This window comes from Ambystoma mexicanum, chromosome 4q, assembly GCF_040938575.1.
Source record: "Ambystoma mexicanum isolate Mex_15411 chromosome 4q, UKY_AmexF1_1, whole genome shotgun sequence".
Classification (NCBI taxonomy): Eukaryota; Metazoa; Chordata; class Amphibia; order Caudata; family Ambystomatidae; genus Ambystoma; species Ambystoma mexicanum.
Genome location: NC_090928.1, coordinates 618,070,855 through 618,094,530, shown reverse-complemented (window position 1 = coordinate 618,094,530; position 23,676 = coordinate 618,070,855). Strand labels below are relative to the sequence as shown.

The 23,676-nt window shown below is 41.9% G+C and overlaps 1 long non-coding RNA gene across 1 annotated transcript in view; it reads right to left on the bottom strand.

Annotated features, from left to right (window-relative positions):
* Window positions 1-23,205, bottom strand: part of LOC138467096 (uncharacterized) — a 73,345-nt gene extending 50,140 nt beyond the window's left edge. Inside the window, exon 1 of the long non-coding RNA XR_011268030.1 lies at window positions 23,122-23,205. This is a non-coding gene — a long non-coding RNA (uncharacterized lncRNA). The remainder of the gene's footprint in view (window positions 1-23,121) is intronic.
* Between the last annotated feature and the right edge of the window lie 471 nt (window positions 23,206-23,676).

Sequence of the window (23,676 nt, the reverse complement as noted above, 5' to 3'; positions counted from 1 at the left end):
AACAGAATCTCTATGCAGCTCACAGCCAGTATTATAATTATTCAAATTGTTAGTCTCCTTTAACAGAGTCCCTGCAAGTCACAACTTCTGGATATTACAGTTACTTGTATCCAACATAAATATAGAAACAGGGAGTTTTCCTGAAACAATCTCAGATGTCCGCCTCTGGGTCATTGTTGTAAGCCTTTTATAGATCTACTATGATGGCTTCAAATAATGGGGTGGGTATTAAACCAAATTCTCCTGGAAATAGCAGATAGATTAATTATTGATAGACTAGTCCTCAATACACAGCTTTGAGAATATTGCTGAACTTTTCCTGTATAAAATAGAGTAAATCTCAATAATCAGTCAATATCTTCAAGAGAGGAAACAGTAATACAGATTCCCTTAAGCTTCATGATGTTCAAGTTCAAGAACAAGGGCACACAGAGGAGACCTGCTTGGGAAGCCTCTATGAAAGCATCCTGCGCTCGATGCTCATACCTTTCCTATCCAATGGTGTCCAACAATTCTTGTATGTCTGTTCCCTCAAACAAACAATCTCTTGTACTTTCTACCTGAGGGATGCTTAGAAGAGACTTTGGGCCTCATCACGACTTGGGCGGTAACGTTAGCACTATTAGCGCGGGGGCTATTAGTGCGACTGGCATAGCCCCCGGCGCTAATAGCCTGGGATCACGAGTTGGGCGGACTTGGAAGTCCCCATTCCCCATTGAGCCCATTCGGGAATGCCCCATTCCCCATTGGGCTCAATGGTGAAATTTCACGCTCTTACCGCTGGCGGATTTCCCGCCGGCGGTAATAGCGCAAATTTTTGGCGGATTTCCCCCCAGCTCAGAGCTTGGGGGAAGTCCGCTGAAGCCCTGATTCGGTGGACCCTTAAATCCGGCGGTATTAGCGCTACTGCCGGATTTAAGGGTTACCGCTGAAGTCATGATCAGGACCAAGTCTCTTGTGGTGCCACACCATGGGAATTGTGAGCATGTGGTCTAGGGATCCTTTGAGATTGTTCAATGAAATTTGCACTCCACAAATGGACAGTTACCCCTGAGTGGCAAGGTGTAGGTTTCTACTGACCCTAGGTCAATTGCGCATGCACTCAGCATAATGTAACATAAACTGCAACACAAATTAACCCAAAGGGCATACCACCCTTCCCAACATCAAAGGATACCTCCTCATTATCACCAATTTAGAGCCCTTAACATAATGGATCAATGGTAACATAGGGCCTCATTACGACCCAGGCGGTAAGTTACCGCCTGGGTCGTACCTTTACCGCCATGGCGTAAACTAAGTTTACGCCATGGTGTTTGGCGGATTTACCACCCCATTCCAAGGTGAGTGGGGCGGTAAATCCCCATTTCCCATTTACCCTTCCCCATTCCCATTTTTGCCCCATAGGGCATAATGGGAGTGGGGAAGGAGATAATTACGCCACCGTAAATTACGGTGCCGTAATTATCTCCAAGGTCCCTTAGCGCCATGGATTTTAACGCCTGCAAAAATCAGGCGTTAAAATCACCATGGCGCTAAGGGACCTTGTAATCAGGCGTTAAGGGTCGGCGCCATTTACGGCGCCGTTAACCCCTTGACGCCATAGTGTTAAATGCTCCTTTAATTCAACAACGGAAGACACCAATTTGGGAACAACCATTAAATACTGACAAAAAGAGCCAGCAGTCAACCCCTGCATGGTGTAGATTTAGCCAGAGTGGGAATCATAACTGGGCCCAAAACAACAGTAGGGAGCTTTTCCCTACTATTCTCACATTGAGGGGCTGCAGCTAATAGTGCCAGTCCATCTCTCTGCTAGCTGTACAGCAGTCCTTAGATATTGTACTCAGGAAGGGGTATCAGGAAAATGGAAAACACTAGCCACTGTAGCCTGATAGTTATTGACTTCAAGCTCCTGTTCTAACCTCCCAATCAATTATCTTAATGACACAATCTTGATATTTAGGTGGTTTATTTCCAATGTGGAGAGTGAATGTTTATCAAACTAAACTTTATTCATGGGACACCGCTCCTTACCTGGTGCTAATGCTTCCAAAACAAATGAGGGAGGGGCAGAGAAGTTCCCAATATCACCCTTTGTTTCCCCATTCTCAAGCATCCAAGGATTGATTAAATGGAGTAGCTGGCATTCATCTTCTACAGGTGTGAGTGGCTGCATCATAGGTTCTGAGTGGATCTTAACCACAGTCAACACATTGCATAGATTAGAGCAAACAATATTATTGACCTGAATATATAAGAGATCACCTCCTTTCACTCATTCTCCATGGTGCTGGTTCAAAGATGATACATCATGCCCCATGCACAGGTTGGATTGAAAGCCTGGATTAGAAATATCTCCAGCAGTTTATTTGTGGCTCAGCATTCCAATGTTAAATACCAGTATAAGGAGATACTGCCTTCTGATCTACCTGACAGAGACATTCGGAGTGGGATCACGCATAAGAGTGATTTGTTTGATTCTTGGGTGGGACATTCTCTGGCCTAAGCCTAACCATACCAGGCAGGTTGTTACTTTACCTTACCAAAACATCTGAGGAAGAGATGGTAAAAATAAAGAGGTATATTCAACAAATATCATCAAAATATACCTCAAAATTAATTATTCCTCTAGTTCCTCTGGCCTGGCATCATAATGGATGGATGGCCTGGAGGCCCGAGATGAGCTTGCTCAGCGAGTATAGTTTTCACACCTTTGCATATCATGAAAACATGGTAGGCAAATGGTTATGTGATTTCAGCTAGTGCACGATGTATGTAGCCATGTTGGGGATTGGGGATTTACTGTGAAGCATGATGTCAGGAAGAGAACGTGCAGATCCAATCTGAAAAACAATATGTGGTCTCATTAAATATGAGGAACATCTATGAAATATCAAAAAACAATACATACATTCCGAGATATGTTAAGACATTTAGTTATCAATTGCATGGTGTTTGAGGTTATGAATATTCATAGATGATTTGGCATATAACAGTATGAAATCGAAGTATACAATTTATTTTATTTTTGCTCAAAATAACACATATGGATAGAACTGTAGTCGTGATTGCTTTGTTTCTGCAGTGACTCTTTGGTCAGGTCGCACACATAAACTAAAGGGGTGAGTATGTAGGAAAAAGGGAGGCTCAAAATTTTAGCCAGGTCAGTATTTCACGCAAAAAATAAAACTGATTTCATTTGTCAACACGAGTGTGAGACTTGGGTGTGAGACTCTGGACTGAATGTGGTGTGGGTCAGTATTGTGAATACATAGAAACATACCAGGTAAAAGGGGGTTGTGAATTTGGCATTACATGAAAGCTGGTATTTTCAGTAAGCACCACACCATGGGAACATGAACTGTGTTGCAATGAAGCATAACACGAACAATGTACTAATCCTAGTAGTAACCCCAACACTCTAACCTATATCCTTACTAATATACAAGGCAGCTCAGTCCATAGCTCTGTCGTGCAAAATATTGATGACAATCCGGCTCATTTTAAAAGAAAAAGAACGTGCAGAATGCAAGCTGCTTTCTGGCAAAGAAGAGCTGAGGAATGTGAAATCCGTTATGCTCAAAGCAAGCTCATTGTTCATTTTCAGAACAGGAACCAGAGCAGAAATGTAGGCATTTACATCTGTTGGCTGCTGCCTGAATCATGGCCAAAGGTGCAAGCTGAACATGTGCTCTTTGGAACCTTCTAGTGGGTGGGTTACAGTCAGAGGGAGGTGGTTTTGATTGGCAAGTGATATCATTGTAGGAGGCAGGCGTTTTTCTTATGCTTTATTTAGGAAAATATACATTTCATGGGCAGGTCACAGAGAGGATTTTAAAAGGGCTATCAGTCAGAGGGAGGGGTGACTTTTCGCTTGCTGGCTCTCTGGCTCAGAGTGTGCTACATTTGCTGAGAGTGTCTGCGCAGGCTGGCTCCGCTGAGTTCATCCGTGCCGATAGGGGAGAGAAGCCGATAAAGACATTTTTCAGGTGGACAGTGGAGGAAGATCCTCACCTGGGTAGAGAGGAAATTCCAGCCGAGTCTCACAGAGGGCACAGAGATATAAGCATGCTTTTGGTAAGATACCAGTAAAGTGAGGTGCGTGTGGTGAATTAACGTTTTTTTACAAGAATATTTTACAGGTAGGTGTAGACTGACAAATCTTGTCATAAATTAACAAACATGGGTAGTTCATTTTCAAGGGCTGCTCAAAGCAAATGCCATATTTCAAGGTCTTTTGATAAGTGCAATCAACAGGCAGTTGCAGCCTGGAAAAGTATCTTTGCATTTATAAATGTACACATCTATTTCTCGTGTGTTTTTATTCACCGTCCACACAGCAAGCTTCAGATATAACAGAAGATTTATAAGCTGCCAAGACTAGTGTTAAGCTTCAAGGTCATTGTAGCAGTGTTCTGGCCATCTATCGCAATAAAGAGTGCTTGAAGTCCATTGTGGGGAAAAGCTCATTTATCGTGGGGGAAGCAATTGCAAATGAAATGTATTTGTGGCTATTTCATTTGCATTTTTGAATCCCAGGGAATGTCATGTGAAAACTTGGTGCATTGCACATATTTTTGTACTTTGCATACATTCTAATTCTTTATAAAGCACAAGAAAAAAGGAAGTAACTCAGCCTTTGTCTATTTATTATGTGTCATAGTGACTTGTGATAGCATACAGACAAATTTGAAGCAAGTGGTATTTTCATTTTACCGCAGGTGGCATTTTCATTTTACTGCATGTGGTAAAGTGCATAACAAAACTGGTCACTGTTAATTGGGTCAAAATTCAAGTGTCTTGGTAAATATATTCTCGGTAACCACCAAAGTGGTATTGTAGATAAAACATCAAAAAACAATGAAATTGTGCTCTGGTGCACACCAGGTTTGGTTTTCGCTTACCGTTCATGAACCCGATATAAAAATAATATTAGGTAGTCCTGTATATTTGGGGCTCACCAAATTACCATGAAATATCCCATTAGGCTCACCAAATACCACAAAATACCCTAAGAGGGCTCACCAGTCCAACCTGTCACCTGTTCACGAGCAATGCCTACAATTCAACAGATTGTAAACAAAGTATACTAAATAAAAATCTACAAAAAACATTTATTCTATGCGTCAAGTGAGTTCAAAGGTCTCAAGGCACTCTTTCTTCTTACACATACAACAAAACTGTAGGTAGGCAGCCAACCTTTCTCTGGGTCCTCTGATTCCCAACGTAAGCAGAATATTCAAACAAAATTGCATGAAGACTCTGCTGACTTCCCTACTGGGAAACATTTTGAAGTATAACTGTACGCTAGCATAAAGGGAAATGTGCATTACATATTGCAGATACATATGCATATTTCCTAGATGTTCTGCATTTTAAGTACAATTATAGTACCAAATAATTCTCTTTAAGTCATTCATATTCCCCCTTGCATGACACTCTATGCCTTTAATGATCTTATAGATTAACTGAGCAAGAAACTCTGAAAAGCATTGCACCCTTTGAAGACAGCCTTGTGTTCACGGTTATACACTGAATTGTCTAAAGGACTTCTCAATTTAAATTAAAATGTACATATCTTAAACATTGTTAATGAACAAAAGGAGATTAGCCATATTTTGGTTTGGATATCTTGGACTAAAACATCAAGCCAAGTAAATATCTGCAGATTCAGCTCTCAATTTTATCTACCCACATTTGATCTATCTTAGTGCAAATTTCAATGCCATAAGTAAAATAGTACTTGCTTTTGCTTTTACTACAAAATAAGTTCCATTCACGAAAATCCACCATAATAATTGCGAAACTTCTTTATCTTGATTGCTAATGACCATACCTTCATTTTCATCTTAACATCACATTTTATATTATCCTTCCTCGAGTTAATCAGAGAAGATATGCAAGTAGTATGTTGCTTTGCACGCCTCAGAATGAAATTAAAATGTAATTCTGATTTGTTTTGAATTCTGAAATTGCATGATGAAGGTCTTATCAGGATTAATGTTAAGTGGTTGGGTCAAGCATGAGACTCCGGCTCCTTTGTAAACCATTCAGAGTTTGATCAATGATCACTAAGTTATCTGCATAGGGCAACCACACAAATTTGTAGTTCTCCAGTTTTCTTGGAAAATTAGATGCCGACTCTAAAGTTTTCCCCAAATCTGGTACATAAATGTTCAAAAGAAATGTGGCAAACAGAGAGCCCTGTTTTATTCCTCTATTCGTTTGTATCCCAGATGTAAAACATCCCATTTTGTTCAACCTACAAGCAGTTTCTGTGTAAAACAGCATTACAAAATTTCGAAGAATGAAAGGAACACCTGATGCTTTCAGTTTCTGCTATAAAAGATTTCTGTCAACTGAATTGAAGGCACTAGAGTGGTCAACATATGCCACAGACACCACTCTGTTCGGGGTCGAACAGACCCAGACATTAACAAGCTCACTATGAAATCATTTTTAAGAGTACTTTGACCTTTTCAGAATCCTGTTTGACCTTTTCAGAATCCTGTTTGGTACACAGAGAAAACATTGTTATACAAGGCTCACTCCTCCAGCGTTTCAAGCCATAAAGATGGAACGTTTTTTTTTCATGGCCTATTTAACAGGGAAAAAGGCTGGTAGCTATTTGGTCTAGAGACCCAATTGTATAAATTGGCATAATATGTGATTGTGGCCCAGATAAAGGCAGTGTATTTAGCCAAAAAATCTGATGAAAAAGGCCACTTAATCTATTTGCTCAAAATTCAGGAGAGGACAAAGAACATATTAACAAGACCATCCAGTTCTGGTGCTTTAACCTTTTCCATTTTCTAATTCTGTTGTAGATGTTCTCCTTAGGAAACCAACGTTCGATCTTACAAGCTGCTAGAGCCTGGGAGTTGAACCCCAGAGAACCATCCGTAAGGAGCTTGTCAGTCAGGAGATTGGAAAAGTGTATTTAGCTCATGGTAAAGATCCCATTTACGAGCCTCCTCGAAAATGGGAGGCTACCATCTTCTCTTCCAGAACATCAGGTAGGTGCACACTATGCTCCGCTTCCTGTACTTCACCCCACTCCCAGCACCAATTTCCAGATCCCTCCCCCATCCCTACTCTGCCCCACTCCTTTGTCACTCGCAGGTGATAAGACTGGAGTGTAACAGGAGAATGACTTATCCAAGTGACAGCCAATTTCCATTCCCTTGAATTAATCGGATATATTTCACGATGTAATTGGCATTACCACTGTTTTTTCAATATTAAGTTTAAACATTAATACTTTGGAGTATTGTGTAATGCATTTATAACTTGTGACATTGCCTCTTTAGGCTCTGATAAGTAGACTAAGACATCCTCTGCTAATTCATACACATTTCAATTGGAAACCAACTTCAATGTCTTTGTCATCAAGTATGGTGTCGTATACGATAGTTTATCTTACTAAATCATATGTAAGGGGGAAAGAGGCCATCTCTACCAGGGACTTTGTAGAATTGGAAGTGTGGTGAGGAGGTTTTATTTCAAAAACATTATCTTTTCAAGAGCCAACTTACTATAATAACACATGTATTACTAAGAACTTGCAATTTTATGACCTTATGAAGACCAGATTGCCCAAGTGATGGTTTCACAGTGTCAAATGCCAAGGAAGGTCTACTTTCATTTTCAATCTCCACTCTAGCATGGATTGAACGTGCAATCCTAGTGTTTGATTAAGTGATTCACCCAGTTTTTTCAGGATGTATACGTTTAAATATATTTATTTCTAGGATCATAGCTAATATTGCGGTTAGCGACTCGCCTTTGCTGTTCATCAAAGAGATTGGCAGATAGAATGTGTGCATGGATGGATCCCTTCAGGGTTTAGGAATGAGAACAATTATGGCCTTATTTTCGATATCTACAAAAGCATCCACCAATTCATAATTTAATTACAACATCTGAAGATTCAGAGCTAGTATGTCTGAATGTACATTCATAACATGATTGAAATGCTGTTAGGGCTCTGAAATGCACCTTTCCTCAGGGGTGTAATTGGATGAGTTATTTCTCCTAAGGGAATAGGCTTATCGAGATGTTTTTGATCTAAGACATCCCCATTCCATTTTGGGAGCTTGCTTAGATGTAATGTCTTGAGAATATGTATATATGGAGTATACAGTTCTTAATACAAAATGGCAAAACTGAGGATATGTCCAATTCAGATGAAATCAAGTTGCTGTATGTACTATTAAAAGCTTAAAGAAATTCTATGTGATACTTGAATATAATGGAAAGATGCAAAGTAGTAGCAGCCTTGGTACAGTCTGAGTTGACTTCATTCTGATTTTCAGAAGTGCCTGATAACTATTTTCAGAGGGCATTCCAATAAATGTCTTCTCACAATACTTGACAAATCTAGGCTATTGATTCGCATGTGCCAGCCTTTCGTTCTTTTTCACAGCTACATTTTGTGTATGCTATTTTAAAGTTGCTGCTTAAGCATCAACGTGTTTAAGTATTTTATGGCATATGCCTACTGAAGAACCCTTGAGAGATAACAGACACTGAAGCAATACCTTGTTTGACGCTAAGAAGGTCAGAATAACATTTCCAGGGATTACAACATTTCGATTGTGATGAAAATCAAGGGAACCTATTGTCGGGTATGATTGGAAATCAAAATAGGGCTTAGCTCTGTGCCAGGGAAGGAAGACACTTGCAGAAGTTTTAGAAAAGATGTACAAATGTTTAAAAATTGATCTACGGAAATGGTCGAATGGGTGATGTAATGCAACCTGCAAGCTAATCTCTTCAAAGCAAGTGGTGGAAGCACTATGGGATTTCATGTGAGAGCAGATAGTTGTGCTGATTTTCAGCAAGTTACACACACCTTTTTAAATTAATGCATATGCCTCCAGATTCCCCAGCAGGAATTCCAGAGGACGTAGCAAATCTTGTGGTAGATATTGACCTACACTACTCTCATTTATATCTTTCAGATGACCTCAAAATCATGGTTGAAGCACCAAATGACTCATACAAACAACATTTATTAAACAAGATGAATTCAATTCACAATTAGTTTATAGCCAACTCATCTGAAGGGTCATATGTTAGATGTTATTTTTTCAAGATATGCTTTGGTTACTATTGCTGGCCTCCTCCCCCTTTCCTGATATACCTCTTGAGAGGCACGTCACTAGTAGATGTTAGCATTTGTTAAACACTGAATCCTTTGTTTTGGGACTAGGGTTGTACTTGTTGGAATACTACTTTTATTTTATATTCCCTTTAAAGACGTTCAAACCATCAAGAAAGACATATTTAGCTAAATGGTTCATGAAATCATTTGAAGAAGCCAATAAAATGCAAACATGAGAAGCATTGTAAGTGGACCTATCACTCCTCATATACAATTACCTTTTCAGCCTATTTTATGCCCTATAATTTGAGAGGAAAGACATTTTCTATTATAATCATTTTACCATGGCTAATCGTTTACTAAGGAAATATTTATTATCATTCAGAAATGATTCAGTCACCAAGACATGTCAATGGTAATTCCTCTTCCAATGCTTTGTGCAACCAACTGGTGACTTTCTTTTACACCAAAATGTGCCTTAATTATGAGGGTATTCACTTGGACCCTAATGCAATCATCTACTTCGCAGCTCAACCACTACATAGCTCTTCTTCTGCTCTGCCCTTCCCCAGATAAACCGCTTTCTCAACACAAGCCGCTGAACAATTCCTACTACTTGTGAGATTAATCAAATGTTCTTGATTTCTGCTTGATGTGTGCCCAGCTAAAAACAATCTAATTCTTTTTTTGGCGCGGTAGTGGATCTGCTGTGTGAGATCATCAGTTGGTATTGGTTTCACTAATGGTCCTTTTTGTTTAGCAACAGCTATGGTTATCCCACTTGTAAAAAAGGCCCATGCTGACATTGGCATATTTTCAAATTATTGTTCTGTTGTCAAGTTTTTAAATTATTGTTATATTAGCAGGTTTTCAGATTGTTGTCCTCTCTCTAATTTGCCGTATCTGGAAAAGCTGACTGAAAAAACAGTCACTCATCAATTTACGTATCAGGCAGGCTTCTGTCCTGCTAGATGAACATAGTCTGTTATCCTTTCTGTCTTGGAAGGTTTTAGTATCCAGGCAGATGCAGAAAATACCATTCCCCTTGTCCTCCTGAATTTGTCTGTTCTGTTTGATATGGACAGTCACCGCATTTTACTATGAAGACTGTATGTAATGCAGTTTTTGATGGAAATGCACTTCAGTGGATTTGTTCTGTTTTACCAGACTATTCCTTGGCAGTTTCTTTACCTTCCGTAGGCTATAACATGTTATTTGCATGTCCCATAAGTCTCGTTCGTCCTCCTTGCATACATATCTACATCTTTTTCTCTTAATTCATAGTTTCTGATTAGATTTCTGTAATTATGCAGATTATACCCAGTTGCATTTCAATCTATCAGATTCTGGGATTACCTCCTCTTCTCTTCCATCACGTTTATTTCCATTAATACATGAATAACTAACATTCAAGCAAAACACAGATTTTAATTTTTGGAGCTAACCCCAACCTGTGGCAGCCCGCTTTCTGGTTGGTGGAACTTGGCAATTGCGCCCCACCCGCTCAACAGATAAACAAATCTAGGAGTAATCTCTGACTGTAAACGGTCAATGATACCACACATCACCTCAGGCGTATTAACAGTGTTCTCCCTCTAGGAAACTCTGAAAATTATTCTGCCACTGTTGGAAGTGGAAACAGATATCTTTGCTCTTTTAGCATTTGTGATATATAGGATTAACTGGGCGAGCAGTTTGTATTTGGGCCTGTCACAGACCCTATTACAGGGCTTGTAGCAACTCCAAACTGTTGTGATTGTGCTACTATCAGATTTGGGAGTGGAGACTGCTACCTTTATCTCAGAGCCTTACATTGGTGTCTGATATCTGCTTGATTGTAATTTAAATCTCTGTGTATAATACACAGAGCCTACTACTGATATGGAACAACTTTACTTCAGAACAAACCTCATTGTTATGTGCCCTACATGACTCTTGAATCTGCCATTCAGCTATGTATAATTGAACCTAAATGTACTAAGGCCACACAAGGTGGAAAACGTTCAGTGTCATCCTTCTGATCCTATGCATTTCTATTCTGCTGGCCCTAGGGGAAATGTCCTTGCAAGCTTTTAGGAAAAAAATCAATGTTTCGATTGACTCGTCGTTATGGAACATACATTGACACTCTGCTGTCAAAAGCCAGGTACACTATTGTTTATTTTCCAGACATTATCATATATTGTCTACCAAATTAACTGGTCTGCATTAATTCCTATTTCCGTGCCAGGAGGCCAGGTGTGGTATTATTTGGTCTTTATGAGACAACAAACATAAGATAAGATAACATAACATAACATAACATAACAAGTGTGGTCCATAGTTATATCGCAATGCCTCCTCCAAGTAGTACTTTGTTAATGGCAACCGTATGTGACATCTTCTTTGTAGAATTCCAGAATGTGTGCTCAGCCTGGATCGGACAATAAAGAGTGAACTTATTGATAAGCTGAGAACCACCTGACAGAGTGGATAGAACCGATGTGCCCATGCTGTCAGTAGATTGTGAACATATTCTGGCTGTTATGTCTTTTAAGAACAAGAAGTGCAACCCCATCCTTTTTCCCTTCATCAAGGGAGAACAACCCCCGACCTAACATATATCTCTATTAGATTCAATAATATATAGAACTGTGTCGTGGCTAAGCAATAGAAACTTCTTGCCTATTACTTTAAGCAAGGACACTCTTTCTCTTAGGGGACCCACGTCTTAGCAAATTAATATATTACCACAACTTCCAGGATTAGATAAAGGTAGACGAAAAAGGATAATCTCTAACAAGGTATTTAATAACTCTATCAGACATACGTGAGCCACCATGCAGATTCAAAGACAAAGGAGGTGTCAAATAACAAAGCAAATAATGAGTGAAATCGACCCATACAATGGAAGGAGGAATAAACAAAAGTAGAAATGGAAAAAAGTTTCAAATAATTCAAGTGATTGTTTCTGGCCAATGGTCAGACCTTCTATTGCAAGGATTTAAAACTTGCAGATGCAATTGCATATTTCAAGGGGGATGCAGCTGCTTCCCATAATATTTGCATATCAAAGTTAGACAGTGAAGAAGAGGGGTTAATAAACTTTTGTTTGAAAATTATGTTGACAAATAGGAACTTGCATCTGACATTTCACTCTGATTTCATATACTGATAGGTATAGTATGTAAAACATGTTATTGAGATCGGCCACCAGGGGGCGCAGAGGCTTCCATGCTCCTTGCATAAACTCCGTTCCTTGAGCCCCGAAAAGTAACTTGAGCCCCCACTTTCCGGACCACCCCACAGTTGAAAAAGGAACTCTACCTGGCGGAACATCCCCCCCTCTACTGGACGAAATCCCGATCGAAATCGGTTGAGGAATCCCAAGAAACGTGATGGGAAACAGAACGGCCTCGCCGAACCGGCAAAACGAAAAGTGAAACCGCTGTGAAACGCACCCTCTGCGGTGTGCCATCCTCCCCCCCAGAGAACATTATGTGCGCACCTCAGGCGCAGTGGGGTGCGGTCCACGACTGCAGTGAGGGAGCAACCTGCAGCCGGCCCCCGACAACCAAAAGAGATGGGTGTAGGCGGTCGTGTACCCTCCCACTGCCCATCGCTTCGGGCACTTGTGGTGTGCTCCTCCACTCGTGGGAGGCTTGTGCCGGTCCCCCGATTGGAGCGTGGAGTTGACTGCGGCTTAACGCCCCACACAAAAAAAAGATTAATAAAAAAGAAACTCCCTAAATCAACAAACATACTGCCCGCGACTCCTTAAGCCATCTCCGGTCCGCCACTGCTGCACCCGCCAATCGGGCCTTCTCCTGATGGGACACAGAGAGGAGGTTCCAGCCTCCTGAAGAATGACTACGGGCATTGGGCCCCCTTCACCCCGCGGCACTGAGCGCCCTCGCGGAATCCCTGAAATCCCTGAAAATGGTTGCCGGGCGCCTGCAGCACATAAGCGGTGCTCCGAGCCCGCCTTGGCAGCGGTTAAGTTCCACCTCTCTCGTCACCTGACACACACCAAACAAAGGAGCCCTTGAAATACCGAGAACGGTTGACCACAAATAGAGGGAGAACTGACTCTAAAAATATCCCGAACAGATCTGGGCACACGCTCATCAGCACCAAACTATGGAAAGCAACATCTAATAAGAGGTACAGACACAAGAGGGCAGAGTGGCAGACCACGGACCCCCGAAGCCCTAATCACGCACCTCATCAAGAGACCACGAAGAGCGTCGTACACGATAAAGTAACCCCTGGAGCCGCTGTCCCAAAAGAAAGGAGACAACTGCCTCCGGTGCCACAACCCAGCTCACCAGAAGCGCAGTCCCCGGACTCTCCCAATCAGAAACGACGAAAGGTGAAAACTCCCTCTCAGGAACCTAAGCATTTAACTGCGCGCCCTTCATTCCACTACCGCAGATCACATAGAAGGACTACATTCTGAAATCCCCTGGTAAAACGCCCCCATACTAGAGCTGCTATCGCCCCGGCGTTGAACTGTTACCACCTTTAAAGCCTCCTGGAACACATGAGCGCAAAACAGAAATTGGATTCATTTGCCTACGCATCTTCACCCCCTGGATTCAGCGAACTCAATATGGCAAATACAGACACGACAGGGAGTGAACTAGCAGCTACCAAGGGGGACATCGCAGCTTTGCTGGGAGAAATAAAGAGCCTGGGGGCCAACATCGGATGTAAAATAGACAAAATCACGAACTGCCTGGACAGCATGGAAGAAAGGCTGGAAGGGATTGAAAGCAACCAAGCATCCATAGATACACTTGAGGCACAGCTCGACCAGAGAATGACGGGACTAGAAAGGCGGGAAGAGGACTTTAAACTAAAACTCGACAATTTGGAAAATCGTGAAAGGCAAAACAATATATGCATTTTTGGGATTCCAGAACGTGAAGGAGAGATGGAAGGCGACCTAAGAAACATTCTGCACAACATCATCAAACCCTTGGTCGCTGACGACGCCATTGATGAACCCAAAACTGAAAGAATTCACAGGGCCGGTGGCCCCCCAGGCAGACCGAGATCAGTACTAGCATGATTCCACCGCTTCCAAGATAAGACTATAGTCCTTGAGAGAGCAGGAAACAGTGGTGAAATTACGCTCGGAGGTGCTCGGATTTCAGTATATTGGGATCTATCATGGATGACTCTCGTGCTCCGAAGGATGTGCGGCCCCCTAACGAAGCACCTGAAAGAAAAGAATATTAGGTACAGCTGGGGGTACCCCTTCTCCCTCTCCTTCGAATATGAGGGAAACAAAATAAAGCTGAACTCGGAAAGGGAAATCAAGATGTGCATATCTGATCTGCTTAGTCCCCGCGCAGAAGACGATAACAGGGAAGGCCTGCAGCGGGAGGACTGAGGATGGCGACTCCAGTGCCCCAGGAGAAAATGTGTGAAGGGATCGAGGAAATTCCGAAGAGGTAACGCCTCCCTGGAGGCACCCCCCTGATCACCCACGAAACTTTGGTAAGATGACATCTGTTTCAATGTTGTGGATAGAGACTTGAGTAGACAAAGGAAGAAAGGGAAAAGAATAAGGACAACTCCCTTTTCACCTGCTAACAAAATCAGGATATGGACATGGGGGGGCGGGCACAGGGGGCTCAATTGAAGTTGATATGATATATTACGCATGGGGACGTGATGTAACGGTCCCCATAGGTGGTTCGATGTTGGACCAATATTACCATCTGGGTTCACTCGGACGCCATCAACTCAGGAAGGGATGGGAGGGGGAGGGAAGGGGGATTAGAAACTTGGAAAAGGTTATAGCATCATCTGAACTAATCCGAAATACCAAAGATAACGTGGGACTCAGAGATCGAATAATTGTTTGGCCGCTGAAAGAGAGCAATTTTCCAATAATAATCTATGATGGCATCATCTGATGAACTCAAAGTGAGGGACTCGCTCAAAGTAGGGACCATAAATGTGAAAGGCTTGAACTCGCCAACTAAGAGGTCACTGGTGGCTAGAGAATTTCATAGATCCAATATTGACATCCTTCTCCTGCAGGAGACAAAGTTTGCCTGAGGTGAGGAGCGAACCATCCTGGAGAAGCGGGAAGGTTTGGAGTTCTGGGGTTCGGGTCCACTCAGGAAGGGAGGTGTCGGAATCTTACTCAAGAAAGGAATTAAATTTGAAGTGGATAAGACATGGTCCGATGTGGGAGGCCGTGCTCTCCTGATAACGGGAGAAATTGCGAAAGTAGAAGTAACAATTGCCACTGTATACTCACCCAACACGGGACAGTCAACATTCCTCGAGAAAACAATCCCTAAAATAATGTTAGAGGCCACAGGTCACATCATCCTGGTAGATGACTTTAACCAATGGGCAGACCCAACCAAAGAATGGAAACCAGGTAAACCCGAAACGAAAAACCAATATAAGGGAGATCTCACTGAACTTTCCGGAATAATGGAACTGTATGAAATGAAAGATGTGTGGAGAGTTTTGCACCCCAGCGAAAGCGGATACACCTTCTATTCAAACCCCCACAACACATTCACATGTATTGACTACATATTTCTCACAAGCGATCTCACGACCACTACACAGTACTCGGACATCATCCCGATAACCATGGTCAGACCATGACATGGTATTAGTAGATATTAACTGGGCAGATGGCGATGTAACGAGAGCCTCTGGAAGGATGCAATCTTCAAAACTGAAATGGAGACCGAAAGTGACAAATACTTTAAAATGAATAATAATGGGGACGTTCCTAAACAAATGATCTGGGAGGCCGGGAAGGCCACATGGAGAGGCATTTTAATACGAGAAGGGTCCTCTAAAAAAAGGGAGCGAAAGATCATAGAACATAGACTACGAACTGAAATACGCCAACTAGAGGGAGAGATAAGAAAAGACTCTGAGGCAGACCCTGATAAAATGAAAGCAGCCCAACGAAAAAGGGAGGAACTACGGTTGTTGGAACATGATCAAGTAGTACGTAAACTACGATTTCTTAAACAGAAATTTTATGAACAGGGAGACAAGGCTGACGCACTATTAGCCACCAGTCTCAGAGAGCAAAGAACGGAGCGTAAGGTAAAGGAAATAATAGATGTCTCCGCCCCCTCATCTCACACTCCCCGCACCATCCCAGAGTGTTTTGCTAATTTCTATGAGAATTTATATACCTCTGAAATAACTCCTGGCCAATTAGACACAAACTCCTGTCTATCTATCTATCTTCAATCATCATGCCCACAATAACATATGCAGAAGCCCAGCTCCTTGATTCCCCAATTGTTGAACAAGAAATCCATGATGCAATCAAAAGGTTAACCCTGGGCAAATCTCCGGGGGAAGATGGCTACACTGCTGACTTCTATAAAACTTTTAATAAGCAACTAACACCTTTCCTAACAGAACTATTCAACGGGATAATAGAGACAGGGGCGGCTCCAGACTCCTTCAAAAGAGCACTGATAACGGTGATCCCCAAGGATGGGAGAGACCCTAAACACTGTGGATCACACCGTCCTATTACCCTCCTTAAACTTGACGCCAAAATCTACGCTATGGTGTTAGCTGCAAGACTGGAAACACTAATGCCCCACTTAATACACCCTGACCAAGTCGGGTTTGTACTGGGGAGACAAGGGGCTGATACCATGCGTAAAACACTACACCTCATCCACGCAGCTCATAGCCTCCCCAGGGATCCTGCCCTTTTATCAATAGATGCAGAGAAAGCCTTTGATAGAGTAGAGTGGGAATTTCTAGGAGCAGTCCTGCAGAAGGTCGGAATAGGCCTGAGGATTAGAAATGGAATACAGGCGATATACACATCCCCCAAGGTGTCGATATTTGTAAACAGAGAATATTCCAGGTGGTTTGAACTGAAACACGGTACTAGACAGGGATGCCCCCTCTCTGCAATTCTATTTGCACTCTCCTTAGAACTCCTAGCATAAAAAATGAGATCTGACCCTAAAATAGAGGGAATACGATTAGGGGCAATGGAATATAAGGTAGCACTCTACGCAGATGACATTCTCCTACACATAACTAACCCTTCAGAATCCATCCCTCATGCCCTTAATCTAATAGACGAATATGGCCAATTCTCTGGGTTCAAAGTGAATAAGACCAAGTCCATACTGTTCCCCCTTCAGTGATCTGCAGAAGGAAATGACGCCAAGTTCCTCCCACTAGGCCTTAAGCTGGAACACACCACATTGCAATACCTGGGCATACAGATCACCAAAACCCTGAATGACCTATACAAAGCCAATTTCCCCCCTCCTCCAGCGATTCGCAGCCGATCTTCAAAAATGGAATAATCTCACGATTTCCTGGCTAGGGCGAATTAATGCTGTCAAAATTGTATGCTTCCCCCGATTCCTGTACCCCTTCCAAATGTTACCATCTAAGGTACCAAAAGGGTTCTTTATTGAGGCCAAAAAGATCTTGGTAAGATTCATCTGGCAGGGGAAGAAAGCCAGAATCCCATACAACACATTAACACTTCCCAAGGACAAGGGAGGAGTGGGGCTCTCCGATCTGAGAACTTACTACAAAGCCGCCCAGCTGCGCATTCTAATCCCACACCTCAGAGATCGTAAAAACCTCCAATGGGTGCAAATGGACAACCACTATCTGTTCCCAGCCACAGTATCAGAATGGCTATGGACCCCACATAAAAGGGTACAACGGAGAATCAAAGGTCACCCCATATTGAGCACCATATGGAGTATATGGTGATCAGGCAAAGAAATGCGTAGAATCACTACCTGCTATCCCTGCTCAGCCACTTATGGTCCCCTGGCATAAACAATCACATTCCCAACGTGGAAAAGTTCCAATCATGGTATGAGGTGGGCCTGGAAAGGGTGGGGCAGTTGCAGAGAAAGACTCGTTCATTACTCTACCGGATCTGATGGAAGCATTGGGTATAGGCACTCTATCCACATTTCAGTATATCCAACTAAAAGGTGTGCTAACGAAATCCTAATGGAAAGACAAACTTAAAAGAGGCCTCACCCCATTCGAGAAACTCTTAGACTCTAAATCCGAAATGAAAGGCCTCATAGCCACAATGTACCAAGAGCTAATAGCGGCTGGAGATGGATCAATGGATCCCCTGAGAGCTAGGTGGGAAAAAGACATTGGGGAAGAGATACACCCTGACCAGTGGGAAATAATGTGTAGGGCGGCATCTAAAACGTCCATATCAAGTCAATACAAACTTCATGCCATTAAACTCTTACAAAGATGGCAATACGACCCCCTCAGACTCTCCAGAATGTCCCAAACAATGAGCCCAAGATGCTGGAGAAAATGTGGAGAAATAGCCAATTACTGACATATGTGGTGGACTTGCCCATGTATTAAAGTGTTCTGGGACGAGGTCCTGGGGTGGATTAAAGAAATAGACGGTATCCAAAGAGACGCCGACCCCTATTTAATACTATTTAGCCTAGATAGAGACGAAGATGATTGGATCAGAGTGAAAGGACTGACCCCCCAACTATTATTGGCGGCCCGGGCCTTATTGATGATCAAATGGAAATCCACAACTGTTTTGGGAAAGAACGAATGGATCAACTTAGCCTCAAACATCTACTCAATGGAAACAATTACCGCCTCTCTACACGGCAAAGCAGCACAATGCGAAACCTTATGGATGGACTTCAAAAATAAATATCTCGCAACAACCTCTGATTCCCAATCTGGGGAGCCCACAGAGGCCTGATGCTAGATGCAAGACTCAATAGAACATCATGGAAGAAAACTCATATTAAGTGGTGATAGAGCGACCAGACAATAGAATTATGTTCACTATGCCTTCCTAGTTCCCATGTTAACACAACATTCGTATGATGTGTGCTAAACCAAGGAGGGGAGGGGGTGGGTAAAGTTTTCTTGTTAATAAGACACACCCAGAAATATGGAATGTATGTTAAGTTGTGAAAGCAAAATGATATAACATGTTACGTTTTTGTTATGCAACCATATGCTAATAATGGTGTATTATATAATGTGAAATGTTCTTTTGTCAAAAACTAATAAAATCAAATTAAAAAAAAACATGTTATTGAAATATCTGGTGAATAAGTGATACATCAAGTTTAGATTACATCAACTGAAAATGAAGTTGAATATTTTTTCACACTCAAATAAGGGTAAAGCTCAAAATTCCAAAATCATCAGAATCAAACAGGATACACATACACTTAAACAATTTATTTCATATTGCACAACTACAACATCTCTCAAATCCATTATAGAGAACAAGATAGGTACCGTTATCAAAAGAAACAGTGCACACCACAACAGTGACAATACATTATCAGATATCATAGATTTATACAAATAGCAATATTAAACAAACTGTAAAAAATGCATGACAATTGAAAATATGTGTATAAATCTAGCTTAATATATTACAAATCCATAAATGCATAGTTTGAGATACATTTAAACGAATGGTTTGGTCAGAAATATTATTGGCCAAAAAGATGGCCAATAATAAAACAAATATCTAAAATATATATTTTTTTAAGTCCCTATGAAAGGTTTTGAGCAAATGAAGCTCAAACTTTAAAATTGCAAGCATGAGGGGGCATCCATTTCGTGAAATGGATGCCGCCTGTGCTTGCATTTGAGGCACTAATGAAGCAAAATCCAGCCAGCTGTAGTAAACAAAAGCTTCCACTGGGTGGCTTTTGCTTCATTGGTGCCGGACTCGGAGGACGGAGAACAGAGACTACAGGCAGGAAAGCTTCAGCTGCATCTCGGTAAGTGCTATTTTTTTTTTAGTTAAATAAGCACCAGCTGCGTTTTTTTCTAAGTTTTCCAGGCTGGAGGACCCCGGAAAACTGCAGCTTTTAAAACGTTGTATTTATGTTTGTGGTAGCTTCAAGCGACCGCAAACATAAATACAACATTGTTGTGTTTCAAAAACGCTGCGGTTTTTCTTTCTAAGTTTCTCGCGCTCCTCCGCGCCGGAGGAGCCTGAGAAACTTAGAAAGAAACACTGCAGCGTTTTTGAAACACAATCGCGTTGTGTTTCTGCCTGCCGTGGCTATCACTTTGGGTCTCCGGTGCTCCCCATGCCGCGGTGTTTCTGCCTACAGCTGTTTTCACTTTGGAGCTCTCAAAAAAAGACCCCATGAAGTTTCTTGTGATGCAACGTGAACCTGTCAAAAATGGCAAAACCATGCAAAGTTTCTCGTGGCACTGCGCAAAACTAGCGTGGTTTGGTAACTTGGATCGTAAAAAAAGGCCTGTGCGAAGTTTCTCGCCATTCTACAGACACCTACCATGAGAACGAAACATCAAACTTCACGCTCTGCGCGAAACAGCATAAAACCTGTCAGAATTTCAGTGGTGGTGTAATCATAATGCTAATTATATGGAAAGGGCGGTAGCGGATTCCACGCTTTTTGCTTCACGGGTGAACATTTCACTCACCTCTAATAATGAACAGCACTGTGAAAGGGCCATTTAGAATACAAAATTGGTTAAACACATTTGGAAGAAAGTGTTTAAAATAGAAAGATGCATATGAAAAGCTTGCAAGATGTTTAAACACATGATAAATAAATTAGAGCCATCAATTAAGTCAGTCAAATGAAAAATAGAAGCCAGCGCTTGCCAGAATCTCATGCATAGCAACACTCTTGGTGACATCCAAGTTCCCATTGCAGGTGGTGGTCAAGTGTGAGAAAGCCCATGATAAGTCATAGGGATGATGTTAGTGGCTAGGTCAAACTTATTAGGACTGGTCACAACACTAGCAAACATGCACCCACACTTATCCACATGTCTTCACATACTTCTGATTCATACTAAAGATGTGGGAACGTCTATCATCTGCACACTTAAGCACTTTCTGCACAATATAGTATATCCACATTGGTTAAAAACTGCTCTAAGGATTAAAATGACCAGCATCCCTGTGGCTGACACTTCTTTCCCATCCTATTCCCCTTTTACCCTCGATAACACCTTTCTCAGGAATCTGCAAAAAAACATGAAGTTTAGCAGTTAGAAGGGTAGTGTCAGATTTCTGGGGAATTGGGCTGCTATGTGCGTCTCTGATGCTCCTTTGGTGAATCTTGAGCTGACTTCTCTCACATCTTCTCTGGATAGAGTGAAAAAGGAATTCTACCTCAGCCTCATTGACACTCACTCCATTCTTCCACGCCAGCTACGGGCATTCTAAACTCACTCCTTCTAAACCATACATCTATGACTATTAACTCCACTCTCACAGCTACTGACCCAGCTGAATACTTTGCTGCAACATTTTCCAAAATGAGGGACTTTCTCTAACCTCACATGTGCCCAATTAGTTGCTCTTTCTAGTCAGCTAGTCAAGCCTATTGCTTGTTTCGTGGCCTCTCACCTCGAAGTACTCTTCAACCTGTCCTTTGATTCCGTTTGCTTTCCCTCTGTTTCCAAAACAGCCATGGTCACCCACCTCCTAAAAAAGCAAGGCATTGACCCAAACATGCAGGCAGACTTTCCCCCTGTGTCTCACCCCCTCCGCACTACTCTAAAGTGCTGGTAAGTGTTGTGTTCAACCGTCTTAACAGTTTCTTAAATATCCACAACCTTCGAAACCCTCTACAGTCAGGTTTCTGCTCCGTCACTCTTTGGAAATTGCTCTCATGAATGTCTCTAACTTCATCGCTTCTGCCAAGCACTCCAACCTATTCAATATCCTAATTCTCCTTGACCTGTCTTTTGGCTTTGACACTGTCAATCATTCTGATCTCCTTAATACTCTATCTCTTTTTGGGATTTGCCTCATTGAATCCTACCTGGCACCTAGCCAATTCTCTGTCTCCTTGAACAACAACACCACTCAAGTCACTCCTTTAACTCTTGGTGTTCCAAAAGGTTCTGTCTTGTGTCCTCACCTCTTTACACTATGCACTTGGGGCACGTATCTCCTCCTTTGGGTTCTCGTACCAACACTCCTTTGGGTTGTCGTATCTACCCCAATTCTTCTCTTTCCTAAATTCTTCTCTGATTTCTCTATCAAAATTACCAACTGTCTCTCTGCCAATAAATGTTGGTTTGGCTTTGCACTCTCTGATAATAAACTCTTCCAAAACAGAGGTGATCTTCTTCCCTGCCAAATAATCTCTCATTTCCTCCTCTGCCTATCCAGTTCCCACCTGACCCTCCCCCCACTCCTCTTTAGCTAGAAACATCAGCATCATCTATGACTCTTCTCACACCTTCTCTACTTTCATCTCCGAAACATCAAAGTCAGCTCGCCTCAACTTGCTAAATAATACATAAATCAGGCACCTCAATCCTTTGAACACTGCCAAGCATTTCTTGACCACTCTTGTCTTCTCTAAACTGGACTATCCATGGCAAGGCACCACTATATCTATCCTTCTCTATCCACCTCTACAAGCCTTCTCGCAATCTCCACTTTGCCTCCTCAACTACGATTGTTGCACCTCGCCTCCCTATGCTTCCCTATGCCTACGCTCCTCCTCTTTTCTTGCTCCACTTGCATGGAAATCTCTCCCCTCAGACATCCAGGGAAAAGTCCACACCAAATTGTTCAATGCCAAATTGAAAGCCAACCACCTCACGTCCGAGGTGTCCTAAGATTATTTCCTTACCTCTAACCTCTCTCTGACCCTCACTTTCTGTGTCTCCACTCTAACACTTCATCTATCATGGTCACATCCCTAACATAGCTGTACTGCCTACCTGCACTTAAAAATGTCTGATGTTGATTGTCCTTAATCTATGTAAGTCTGCCCATATATTGTCCCCAGTGACTGTTCCATTTACATCCCACCACAACCTGTGCAGAATGTCACTCAAACACACCCCATTGTAAGAAGTTTATTGCTTCCCATCAAATCTGATCTGGTGTACATTCTTTTGCAATAAAAAGAGCATTGTTCCTCCCTGTAAATAAATAGTGAATTGTAAACCAAAAGATAAGACCACGCTAGTAAATTTCGGCAACATTCATCATTCCCGTTTGAAGACTAACTTACCATATGGAAAGTTCCTTTGAGTGAGAAGAAATCGAAGATGGGAGAGAATATTGGGCACCATAGGATGAAATTACAAAGTAGGTTGATCATGTGAGTTACTGTAAAAAAATGTAAAACAAGTCACAAAGTGAGTGGTCAATACCAACCGAGATATCTGTTTACAACAAAAATTGAAAACATCATTGGATAGATTGCTATGTGAGATCATAGTCAGTCCCACAAATCAAGACAATTGTGTTCTAATAAAGAAATCCAGGATGTACCACTCATACCATTGTTTACTTTCAAACACAGTAAAAATCTGCATCAAACTCTGGTGCGTACATACCCATTTGTTACTAAAACAAGCCCAATTACCACCATGTGGTGCTTACTTCCCATGCAAATGTGGAAACTGTGTAGTATGCCAGCTTTCTGACAATCAAAACTTCCCCCAAATCATATACAAATTGTCTGAGCACAAATGTTATTTTTGGTGTTAAGTGTCCTTGTGGTCCACTTTACATTGGGAAGACTTCACGACAGATCTGGAAAAGGATATCTGGAGATCGCTCA